Raw genomic sequence first — 10,091 nt, 5'->3', positions numbered from 1 at the left:
TATTTGGAACAGAAGACTCTTGGGTTTATTTCCACACCAGGCAGATCAACTGCTGACACTGCAGTGCAGCATAAGATGGGTGTTGCACACCTGGGTGTGCTGTCCTTTGAATGAGACATTAAACTGAGGCCCCATCTGCTTGAGGTGGTGGCATCTCAAGTGGATGTAAAAGATCCCATAGCACCTATTGAAAACAGTAGGGGTCCTTTATTTAAATGCTATTTACATGACACATTATATACATATCTACATTTTACATAGATCTATACATATTTACACATTTTCAAAATTATTAAATTGTTTTCATAACATCCTCCTTGTGCATATCATTTTTCCTTTATACATTTTTCTTCAAATTAGATGTTCTACTCTTTTTTCAGAAAACAGCATCTCATTTTCTTTAATGTTACTGATAATATCCATTTCACATTAAACATAATCTTATTTAATTTCTCATTCCAAATCACTCATACTAAATAAAACAAATTTTGATCTATTCTTGTTTTCTCTTCTTTGTTTTATATTGTTATAATATCCTTTTTCAAACACATCTATATTTACATTATTACTATTTTTTAACTATATAAAAATTCTCTTCACATCATTTTTCCTATTTCTTCAGCACCGTAATACATATTGTCTCACTTTTTTTGTAAGACATATTTGCTTTCACTGGTAATTTCTTTATTCCCAGTCTCTATATAAAATCCTGACATTTTACTTTATTACTAGACCAGTTTTTTTCTTCCTATATAGCTTTAACCTTTTCTTCTGGTAAAGTTTCCCATGGGTTAACACAAAAATATTGCACCATTATGTTTTTATACCATGCTTTTCGATCTACTTCTACCTCATCAATCTTTATCTTCCACATTTTTATTTTTTTTCTTGAGAATTTTCTATTTCTTCATCAACACATAATTTTCTCTCTTATTTTTTTTTATTATCGACCAGAATTTTTCATACTTTAACAGTCTTACTACTAATTTTTCATTTTTCACATTTATCCATTTCAGCACTTCATGCAAATTTAATAAAGCTGTAAACACTACTGGATTTAACAATCTCAGTCGCTTCATCTTTATTCACATATGATACCCCTCTCTTTACTGTATTTAATCTACATTCACATATAAATGTATAAATAACTTCTAATAATTGCTTTTGTACATTATTGAAATTATAAACACACTAGGTAAATACACTCCCCAAGATTCAGCCAACAGCTGTGCAGGAATAACTTATTCCTGCACGTCAGAGACCACCCCTGTGCAGCACGGCAGCTCTCCATGCATATGTATGAAGGCGCACTGCCATGCTGTAAAATGGACATGGTTCTGTGTACGAGTGCAGGGATGTGTCTGAGAGCAGACCTCTCACAATACACATGCCCCCTGCACTCCAGAATTGCCGTTCGGCAATTTAAAATGAGTGAGAATGCTTGTAACACCTCCAACCCATCAGGGTAAGAAATCTGGACAAAGCCATAAGGGACAATCATCCTTACCAAGCCATAAAGTTGATAGAATGATAGGTTTATCATAAGCAGATAGCACATACCTCTCACCCCATCAGAGTAAGGAATCTGGACAAAGCCATAAGGGGCAATCATCCCTACAAAGCCATAAAGTTGATAGAATAACAGGTTCAGCATTAGCATGGATATTCTGAAGGGTACAAATTAAAAAACACAACGAATAAATTATTTTTTTGATATATGCAATAAAGTTTAAGCATAGCTGTGTGGCTGTGCCCATTGTGTAGCTAAACTTAGCCCAGCTGAAACAGCATGATAAGTTAAAAAGCAATAGACATCCAGAAAATGCATAAGTGCAGTAGTGTAGCAGTTAGAGTGTATGCTTTACATATAGTCATTCCCAGTTCGAGCCTCACCAAATCCATTTCCACTTTGTATGTGTAAACATTACAATTTTAATATATTTATGTAGGAAGTAACTTTTTTTCTCAACCAGAGTAGTGTATTAGGCCCAGATGTGAGGTGTCAGTGTAAAAAAGTAGTGTAACTCCCATATAAACACAAATTCCCCATACAGCATAGTCACATAAGAATAAATTAATTACAGCACCTTGAGGGATGTCAGGGAAGATAAATAAATCAATATTATGTAATGAATGATGAATCAATCCTATACAGGTGATAGACCAATATAATAAAACATAAGCAATGCTAAGCATTGCACAGCTATGCTGACCAGGTGTAAGCACTGTGTACATATGAATACTAAGCAATAAATAACCCAGCTAAGTGGATTTGTCCATTGGTAAGCAATGCTGAACCTGCCTCTTTAAGCACTGCCAACCTTAGCTAAGCATGTTTGCCTGTAGTTTAGTTTAGCTCAGTATTTTCAAAATTGTCCAATCATGGCAAAGGGTGGGAAATCAGCTGTATTTAAACCCCACAGGTGGGAATACAGCTGATAATTGGTTGTAGCTCTCCAGTGTAGTCAGTATGACAGGTGTTGGAGAGGGCATGCACTTTTGGTTGCAGTGCTGGGGCATACAGGAGTCCAAGGTCATGGTATGACTCCTGGTAAAAAAACATGACATGAGACTGATGCAGAACCAGTACCAGGGTTCGCAATATAAAGTGGAAGTCTGGAATAGTCTCGCCTGTGATATTACCAGTGCCACTGGTATCCCTCAGTCTGGTGAGCAGGTCCGGCACCACTATGCTGACTTGAAATGGAGGAAGAGGGAGCTCTTGGAACAGTGGATCCAAGAAGCAAGAGAGAGGGGAGATGTCTCAGCAGTGTGTAAGTATTCATAGCGATAACTGTTTACCAAAGTCCAGACTGTTTATGTGATGGATAGGTATGAATAAATGTTTCTCTATTTTCATTACAGCTGCAGATGAGTGGCCTGTGAAGCATGAAGCCCATGCAGCAGTTTGCAAAGGCTGCATTGTGTGGCTGGTGAGCAACAATCCTGCTTGTAGTAGTCATACCAAATAAATATAAATGAGTAAAATGTTGCCTGGCAGTATAAAAAATGGGTATTGCTTCTACTGAATAAACCAGAAAATATGACAGTAATAGTCCCATATAGGTCATATTTAAATAAAAGTGCAACTGCCTGACAATAAGGTTCTAAATCCTGGCCTAGTTGTGTTTAATCTGGTATTGCATGGCCTGACATGTTTCATTCACCAAGATCTGATATCTGAATAGTACTGTTGTGTCAACCACTGTTTTTCACAATGTGGTCCATAAAAAAATATGTCTAAGAATGTCTCTATAAAAATGTTGTAAAGGTCAGATTGTACAACCAGGACAGATTTAGACAGAAAACACTAATAGAAAAAGCAGCAGTTTCTAAATAGCTCACTCTGATACAACACAAAGTGTTGTATTTTTAGCAGACACAGTCATGGTTCAAATCCCGGGAGTGGTAGTAAGCTGTATGCATAATAATTTTAACTAGGAATCTGGGAATATGTATAGAAACAGTCAGGTAGTGTTAATAAACATTCCCCCACAGGTCTACCAGGTAAGAAAAGTAGAATGTAGCTATAAGACGGTCAAAGTATACACTGTGTACAAACATACCACTGCCCAAACCAAGACGATATAGTATTGCAATAATACCTGTAGAGTAATGATTAGAGCAATGATCATTAAGGTTGTGAGTACTGAAAGGATATACAAGTTGTTAATTGACACCCCCCCACCAAATCTGCAACAATAATCTAAACACATAAATCAATGTTTTACACCAAACCTACTGTTGAGACATATGTCCTATTGTTCAACAAATATTGAAATGTGTTTCTATTACTGTTCCATGGTGAAATACTATCATTGGTGGCCTATTGTTACAATGTAACCTGCATGCCGTTGTAATGTCTATTGTGGTTCTGTATATGCATGTGTTCTGTTTGCTATGCAGCTGTTGCAGATCTGTTGTTTTTAGTTAATGGAAATATCTATGCATGCTGTTATAACTAATCCTGGATTGTGTTGACTATTATTAACCCACATATGTTCTAAAACTGTAACACCATAGCACATTTGGGAAGGCTGGACCCAGCAGACCCACCTCTCCCACCTCATCTGGCTGTGGCCCTGGGGCCTAGCACATCTAGGTCCCACCCCGGGACCTCCTTGTCCGCTGGTCCTCCACCATCTTTGGGTGGAACCACCTCAGGGGATGGGACTCATTCATCCCCAAGGAGCAGGTGCGGACAGTATACTGCCACCCGCAGGCACATGCAGGGATTGGTGTGTAGTGCATGCCAAAAGGAGTTTGGAGATCTGTTATGCCAGCTTGAGGGCAGTGTGGCACAAATAGAGGGTCAGCCTGCCCCTCTTGCACAGCCCCCAGCACAGCCACCTTCATGACCGTGAAGGTGCAGTAGTGACGGTCTATGGGTGGGTGCCTCAGTCCCACTGTTTTCATTTGGGGGCTTGTGGTTTTCCAATTTCCAAACACCTCCTCCCCATCCAAGGTGTTTATCCCCACATGTCATATACTGCTCCTGTATGCTGTCTTTTCTGTCTTGTCTGTCCTCCTACCCAACCTACCTCCACAAATATACCTATCCTTCTGCAACAGCCCACTCTCACCTTAAAAAAAAGGGCAATCTGTCCCCCCCAAAAAATTTTGCCCCATACATAACTGTCCATTTTGCACACATTTCCACTGGACACATGTAATCGTGTCTAACTGTCTTCACAACACATTATTGTTGTCCTCACCCCACTCTCAGCAGTTTGAGTGTCCAAATCTACCTCCAAATTCAATATATATGCACAGCTGTTGCTGTAGAACAAATAGACAGCTCTGGACCTTTCCTACACCCATCCTGCACATTCCTAGCTCCTTTTTCCCTATTGGCTTTCCCTCTGTGTGCCCCCTTTTTCACCACTTTCCTATCACCCTTTTTTCTTGATACACACACACACATACAAACACACACACACACACACACACACACACACACACACACACACACACACACACACACACACACACACGCACACACACACACACACACACCCACACACACACACACACACACACACACACACACACACACACACACACACACACACACACACACACACACACACACCATATATATATGGGTTCACTTTATAACATCAAAATACTGAAATGTTGAATTTCAGTATCTCGAAGCTATAAAGTCGAATGTTAAAAATAGCGAACATTCATAATCGCGAATTTGACGTATGTCAAAAATATGTCGAATTCGCGTTTATGAAGTTGCACTATGTAATGTCCGGGTTTGTGTTTTGTTGGTGCGCGGTGCCGTGTTTGGATGTAGGTGTTATGTCAGGTAAGTGAGTGTTTTGTAAGGGTTTTGAGTGGGAGTTAGAGTGTGTGTGAGGGATTGGAGAATGTGCGAGTGTGAGTAAGCTTTTGTGTTGTGTTTGTGCGATCTCGGAGTTAGTATATATAAGTAGGGGGTGTGTGGGGGGTGCAGGGGGGCTTGCCCCCCTGCTTATGTGTGTGTGAGTTGTGTATGTGTGTTGTTTTTTTGTTTATGTTGTGATGTGGCTGTTGTGTTGTATGTTTAGTGTAGTGTGTGCGGTGTTTTCGGTTATATGGTTTCGCGGTTTTTGTTTGTCGGTGTTTTGTGGATTCGGTTTTATAGTCTCGAGATACTGAAATTTGATATTTCAGCATTTCGAGGTTATAAAGTGAATCTATATATATATATATATATATATATAGAGAGAGAGAGAGAGAGAGTGCATTTGGACATCAGAGCCACACTCTGACCCACTAACTGCAAAACATCTGACCAAAGGCAGTATAAATGGGGGTAAAGGGGTCCAAACTACGGACCTCTTTTAATTATTACCCTTATCCCTTCCTCCACCACTGAACTGTTCTGCCTTGCAACAAAATAACAAGCCCTTATAAGTATTGAACCCAGGACCCTGCACACAAGTAACCACTAAGCCATGTGAGCTGTAAAATGTTGGAATTATTTCTCTAACATATCATGCAGAACTGTCAGTCTACCATAGGTAATGTACCATGTGGAAGCACTAAACATTTTAATGATACATATACATATACACACACACACACACACACACACACACACACACATATATATATCTATATTATGTATATATATATATATATATATATATATATATATATATATAGAGAGAGAGAGAGAGAGAGAGAGGGTGCACAGAATATCAAACAGCCATTATTCCTACAGTTGCCACCTTTTCAAATGACCAGAGTCTGATTTTTTTCTACAAATGAGAATTATTGCATGAAAACATTTACCAACACACAATGCAAAGGACATGACACCACACATTTTGCATACATATAAATGTTTATTTGTGTACTATTTCAGCTGTTTATGCCATTTCTTATTGCATTTATGTGTTTGAAATACATAATAAATGATTAATGCAACTCTCAAAGAAAACATACGATACAGTAATCTGCAAAAAATAACATACTTTGCTGTCTAGGCTAAAGCCTTCAAGTAGTACAACAGTAAAAAACACACTTGCCTTGAAGACAAGAATCAATCAACATTTAATTACAGATGTAGTTCAACACCCTCCAATTACACTCTGTAGTCAACCCCCTAGGGGGAAAAGTATCAATTGCCACAATGTAAATGTATCTGCTACATAACAATGCTTAACTTAAAACAGTACTATCACACGGACAAACAGAATGGTGTCCAAAACAATAAGCTCTAGCCCATCACTGTCCTCATGGTGAAATGTATGAAATGTACAGCCATATGCTTTTATGTTTCTTATTACTGATATTCCTCACATGTTCCAGCAGCCTAGATTAAAAACATTTAATACCCCTCCCCCATAAAATGTCTTACAAGGGCATATAACAGTGTTCTCTATACACAGACCTCTTGACCGTACTGGGTCACAGATGTTGTCCAGCTATAGCCCTCATATATAAGGACCCTACTCCACAATTTGTGTTTGAGTCCACAACATCACTGGAATGATAGCAGGAATATCAACACTAAATTATAATAGACCATACCTATCAACCTCTTATTGCATGACATCTGGACAAAGCCTTTTATATAGGTGGAGGACAGAGGCCGAAACACAGGGCCATATTTGAAATATTGCTGTTATATACTGTGAAAGTTGCTGGTGTTACAGGATTGGTTGCAACATACCCTTACTTAGGAATATGAAGTCAGAAACACAAATGGATGTTACCATGTACTGATAGCAATCAACAGAGAGAATGCCACGGATTTGTCAAGGACAAGACCTGTGTGGGGAACAGACAAAACATAACAGCCAATCGTCTGGCCATCATGTGGATAGCCCCACAATTGAGAGCTATGCAGACAGATTGCATTCCATGCAAAACTAGCATGCACACACAAACCCTGTAAAACTAACAGTATTCAATGCATATAACAGCAATACTCACACACTGTCCCTATGTCTGGAACCTTATACAAACATGTAGTTGACCTGTGTCCACAAGTCTTGTTGTAAGATGTATTCCTACCTGCTGTCTGTAACACTGCTGCCCCCACACATGAAGGATGTCTTCCATACACACAAGGTAAAGGCACAATGACCACATGATGCATTTATATATAGTAGTGGGTTGCTATGACATTGGCTATTGGAAGAACTATATAGCTGCCTGCATGCAATTAGCAAGTGGGGAACAGCAATTGTTGCAGAGGCCATCATCTGAACATGAGCATCACCTACAAAAGCCATGCTTTAACCTATTCAAACCAGCTTGATCCCAGTAGTGGAGAGAGAGAGAGACAAAAAATTAGAAACAACATAAACAAAGCCTAAGAAAAATAAGAAACAAGAAGACAACTTGTACACATTAGGAACCTAAAAATAAACCAGGTATGTCAAACATGTAAGCATGTAATTGAATGTAGTGCTTGGTTTTTAATAATGGGATAGATGATTATGAAAGATGTATATGTGCCATCAAAACTTGCTGTAATGATGTCCTGCTGAACAAATGCTATGGACATAACATCTGGCTCTGGCTCAAGTAGGCCATACCTGTCAACTGTGCAGATCTTCACAGAATGTCAAGATTTCGTCATCATAGTGTTTGTTCTGTTCCTCCAAACATCTATATTAGTCTGGCAAATAGCTGGAGATGGAAGTAATGACAGACACATGAGTTTCAGACCCCACCACATTCAGAACAGTCATGGAAATGTGAAATGTATCATGCGACAAAATTCATAGGTTTATAATAGGCATATCTACAATATGTCCCTATATACCCCCCCATGTTAGGTTTTGTCCACATGTAATGCTCTAAGAGGTAGATAGGTCAGGTCACAGCTGAGGAGCCTATCACACCCTGGGAAAGGACAGCTCACATATAGCAGCCACTAGAGTGCCTGTCAAACATTCGTGTCTGTGCCAATGCTAGGCCAGTTAATGGGATGTTGCCCATATCCATATGTTACCTGTGAATATGAGTATTATACATGTTTGTTTTGTAAATCTAGGATACCTATGTATGGTATGAGCATAGTAAAGCACTGTTGCAGATGGGTGTGTTAAACTGCATGTGATATATTGAATTAATAACATTCAGCTGTACACTGTTCTGCTGGAGAATGTTCACAGTTGTGACAGATATCTGTAGTCATATACACATACACTTGTGTTATGGCAGCTATATTAATACTTTATCAAAACTGATTTCCCTGTTTTGTCACGCCGTGATGTGGAGCAATCTCCAGACGTCCTGGTATAACAGGTTGAGGCGTATGATTGAGCTGCAAGATTGTAAATACAGTGTGCCATACTGACATAGAACACAAATGTATACCAGGTATCCCCTGAGCATGTGTATGTATGTGTATGTTCAGCTGAAAGGCACAGAAGTAATAACATGGGTTACAAGCAGTCCAGAAAATAGGATGTGCATGTTGCACATGTGTGTAATATCACTGTCACTGCATACAACAAAATAAAATGTGTACTGCTACTGATTGTTGCATTTCCATGGCACTGATATGGGTATTATAGAAGGCATGCTTATCAGGTAGTAATCAGAGACGTGTACAACTGTGTTATGACCCACTGTCCATGCCTTCCACTAACAGCTATATCAACACCCATATACACTGGATATCAAAGTGTACACACCCCTGTTGGAATGCCAGGTCTGTGTGCCGTATGCCAATGAGACCACAAAAAGTCATGTCAAGACTTTTCTCACCTCAAATGTGACCCATGACCTGTACTATTCTATTGCAAAAGAAATAAAGCTGTTTCATGGAAGGTTAGCAACCATTGCCAAGTGAAGATGTGATATGACGTTAGAGTACAAACCAAGACAAATGGATGCTGTAATCATCTCAGCAGGTGTTTACACAACATATCAGTGTAAGGGTGCATGCACACATTCAACTGGCTTACTGTACTTTGTATTAATTCCCATATGTTTTCATGGGACAGGTTATGTTCCCTATTGAACTGAGCAGGCTATAGCTCACATCACGGGTGGAGATTCTGTTGACATGTGCTTTTGTGGGGTCATGTTTCAATTGCACAACTACCATGCATTATAACAGGGGTGTGTACACTTTATATCCACTGTAGCTATATGGAATCAACAGTCCCTGAACTGTACAACCAGCCTCCACCAATGATAGAGTAATCCCCCTTAGTGGACAGCAGCAAGACACAAAGCACATAATAGGTTGCTAAAGTGGCTGTGCACTGACACATAGGTGCAGAATACAACTTGGAAGCCAGTGCATCTCTATCTGAGCAAGCATGTAGGTTCACAGGTGACTTCTTGTAAGGCTGAATATGACTAGAAATCAGACATAGCCAAACACCAAGGCCAATTACAACCATCTCTCCACATATGTATGCGGTCTTAGAGGCAGTAACCCAAGTCATCCTGTACTGGGGGTAAAGCACACCTCATACACACATGCCATGGATACAGGCAACCTGCATCAGACAGGATAGATGGGAACAGTGGCACCCTGTCCACAACATTTGTACAGGGGGATATACACATCAACCACACTCCTGCCCGCATCAGTGATGAGCATGTACATAATGCCGACTGATGGC

Source organism: Protopterus annectens, chromosome 3.part1, assembly GCF_019279795.1.
Source record: "Protopterus annectens isolate FY-2018-M chromosome 3.part1, PAN1.0, whole genome shotgun sequence".
NCBI lineage: Eukaryota > Metazoa > Chordata > Ceratodontiformes > Protopteridae > Protopterus > Protopterus annectens.
Note: the sequence above shows the minus strand (reverse complement) of the source record.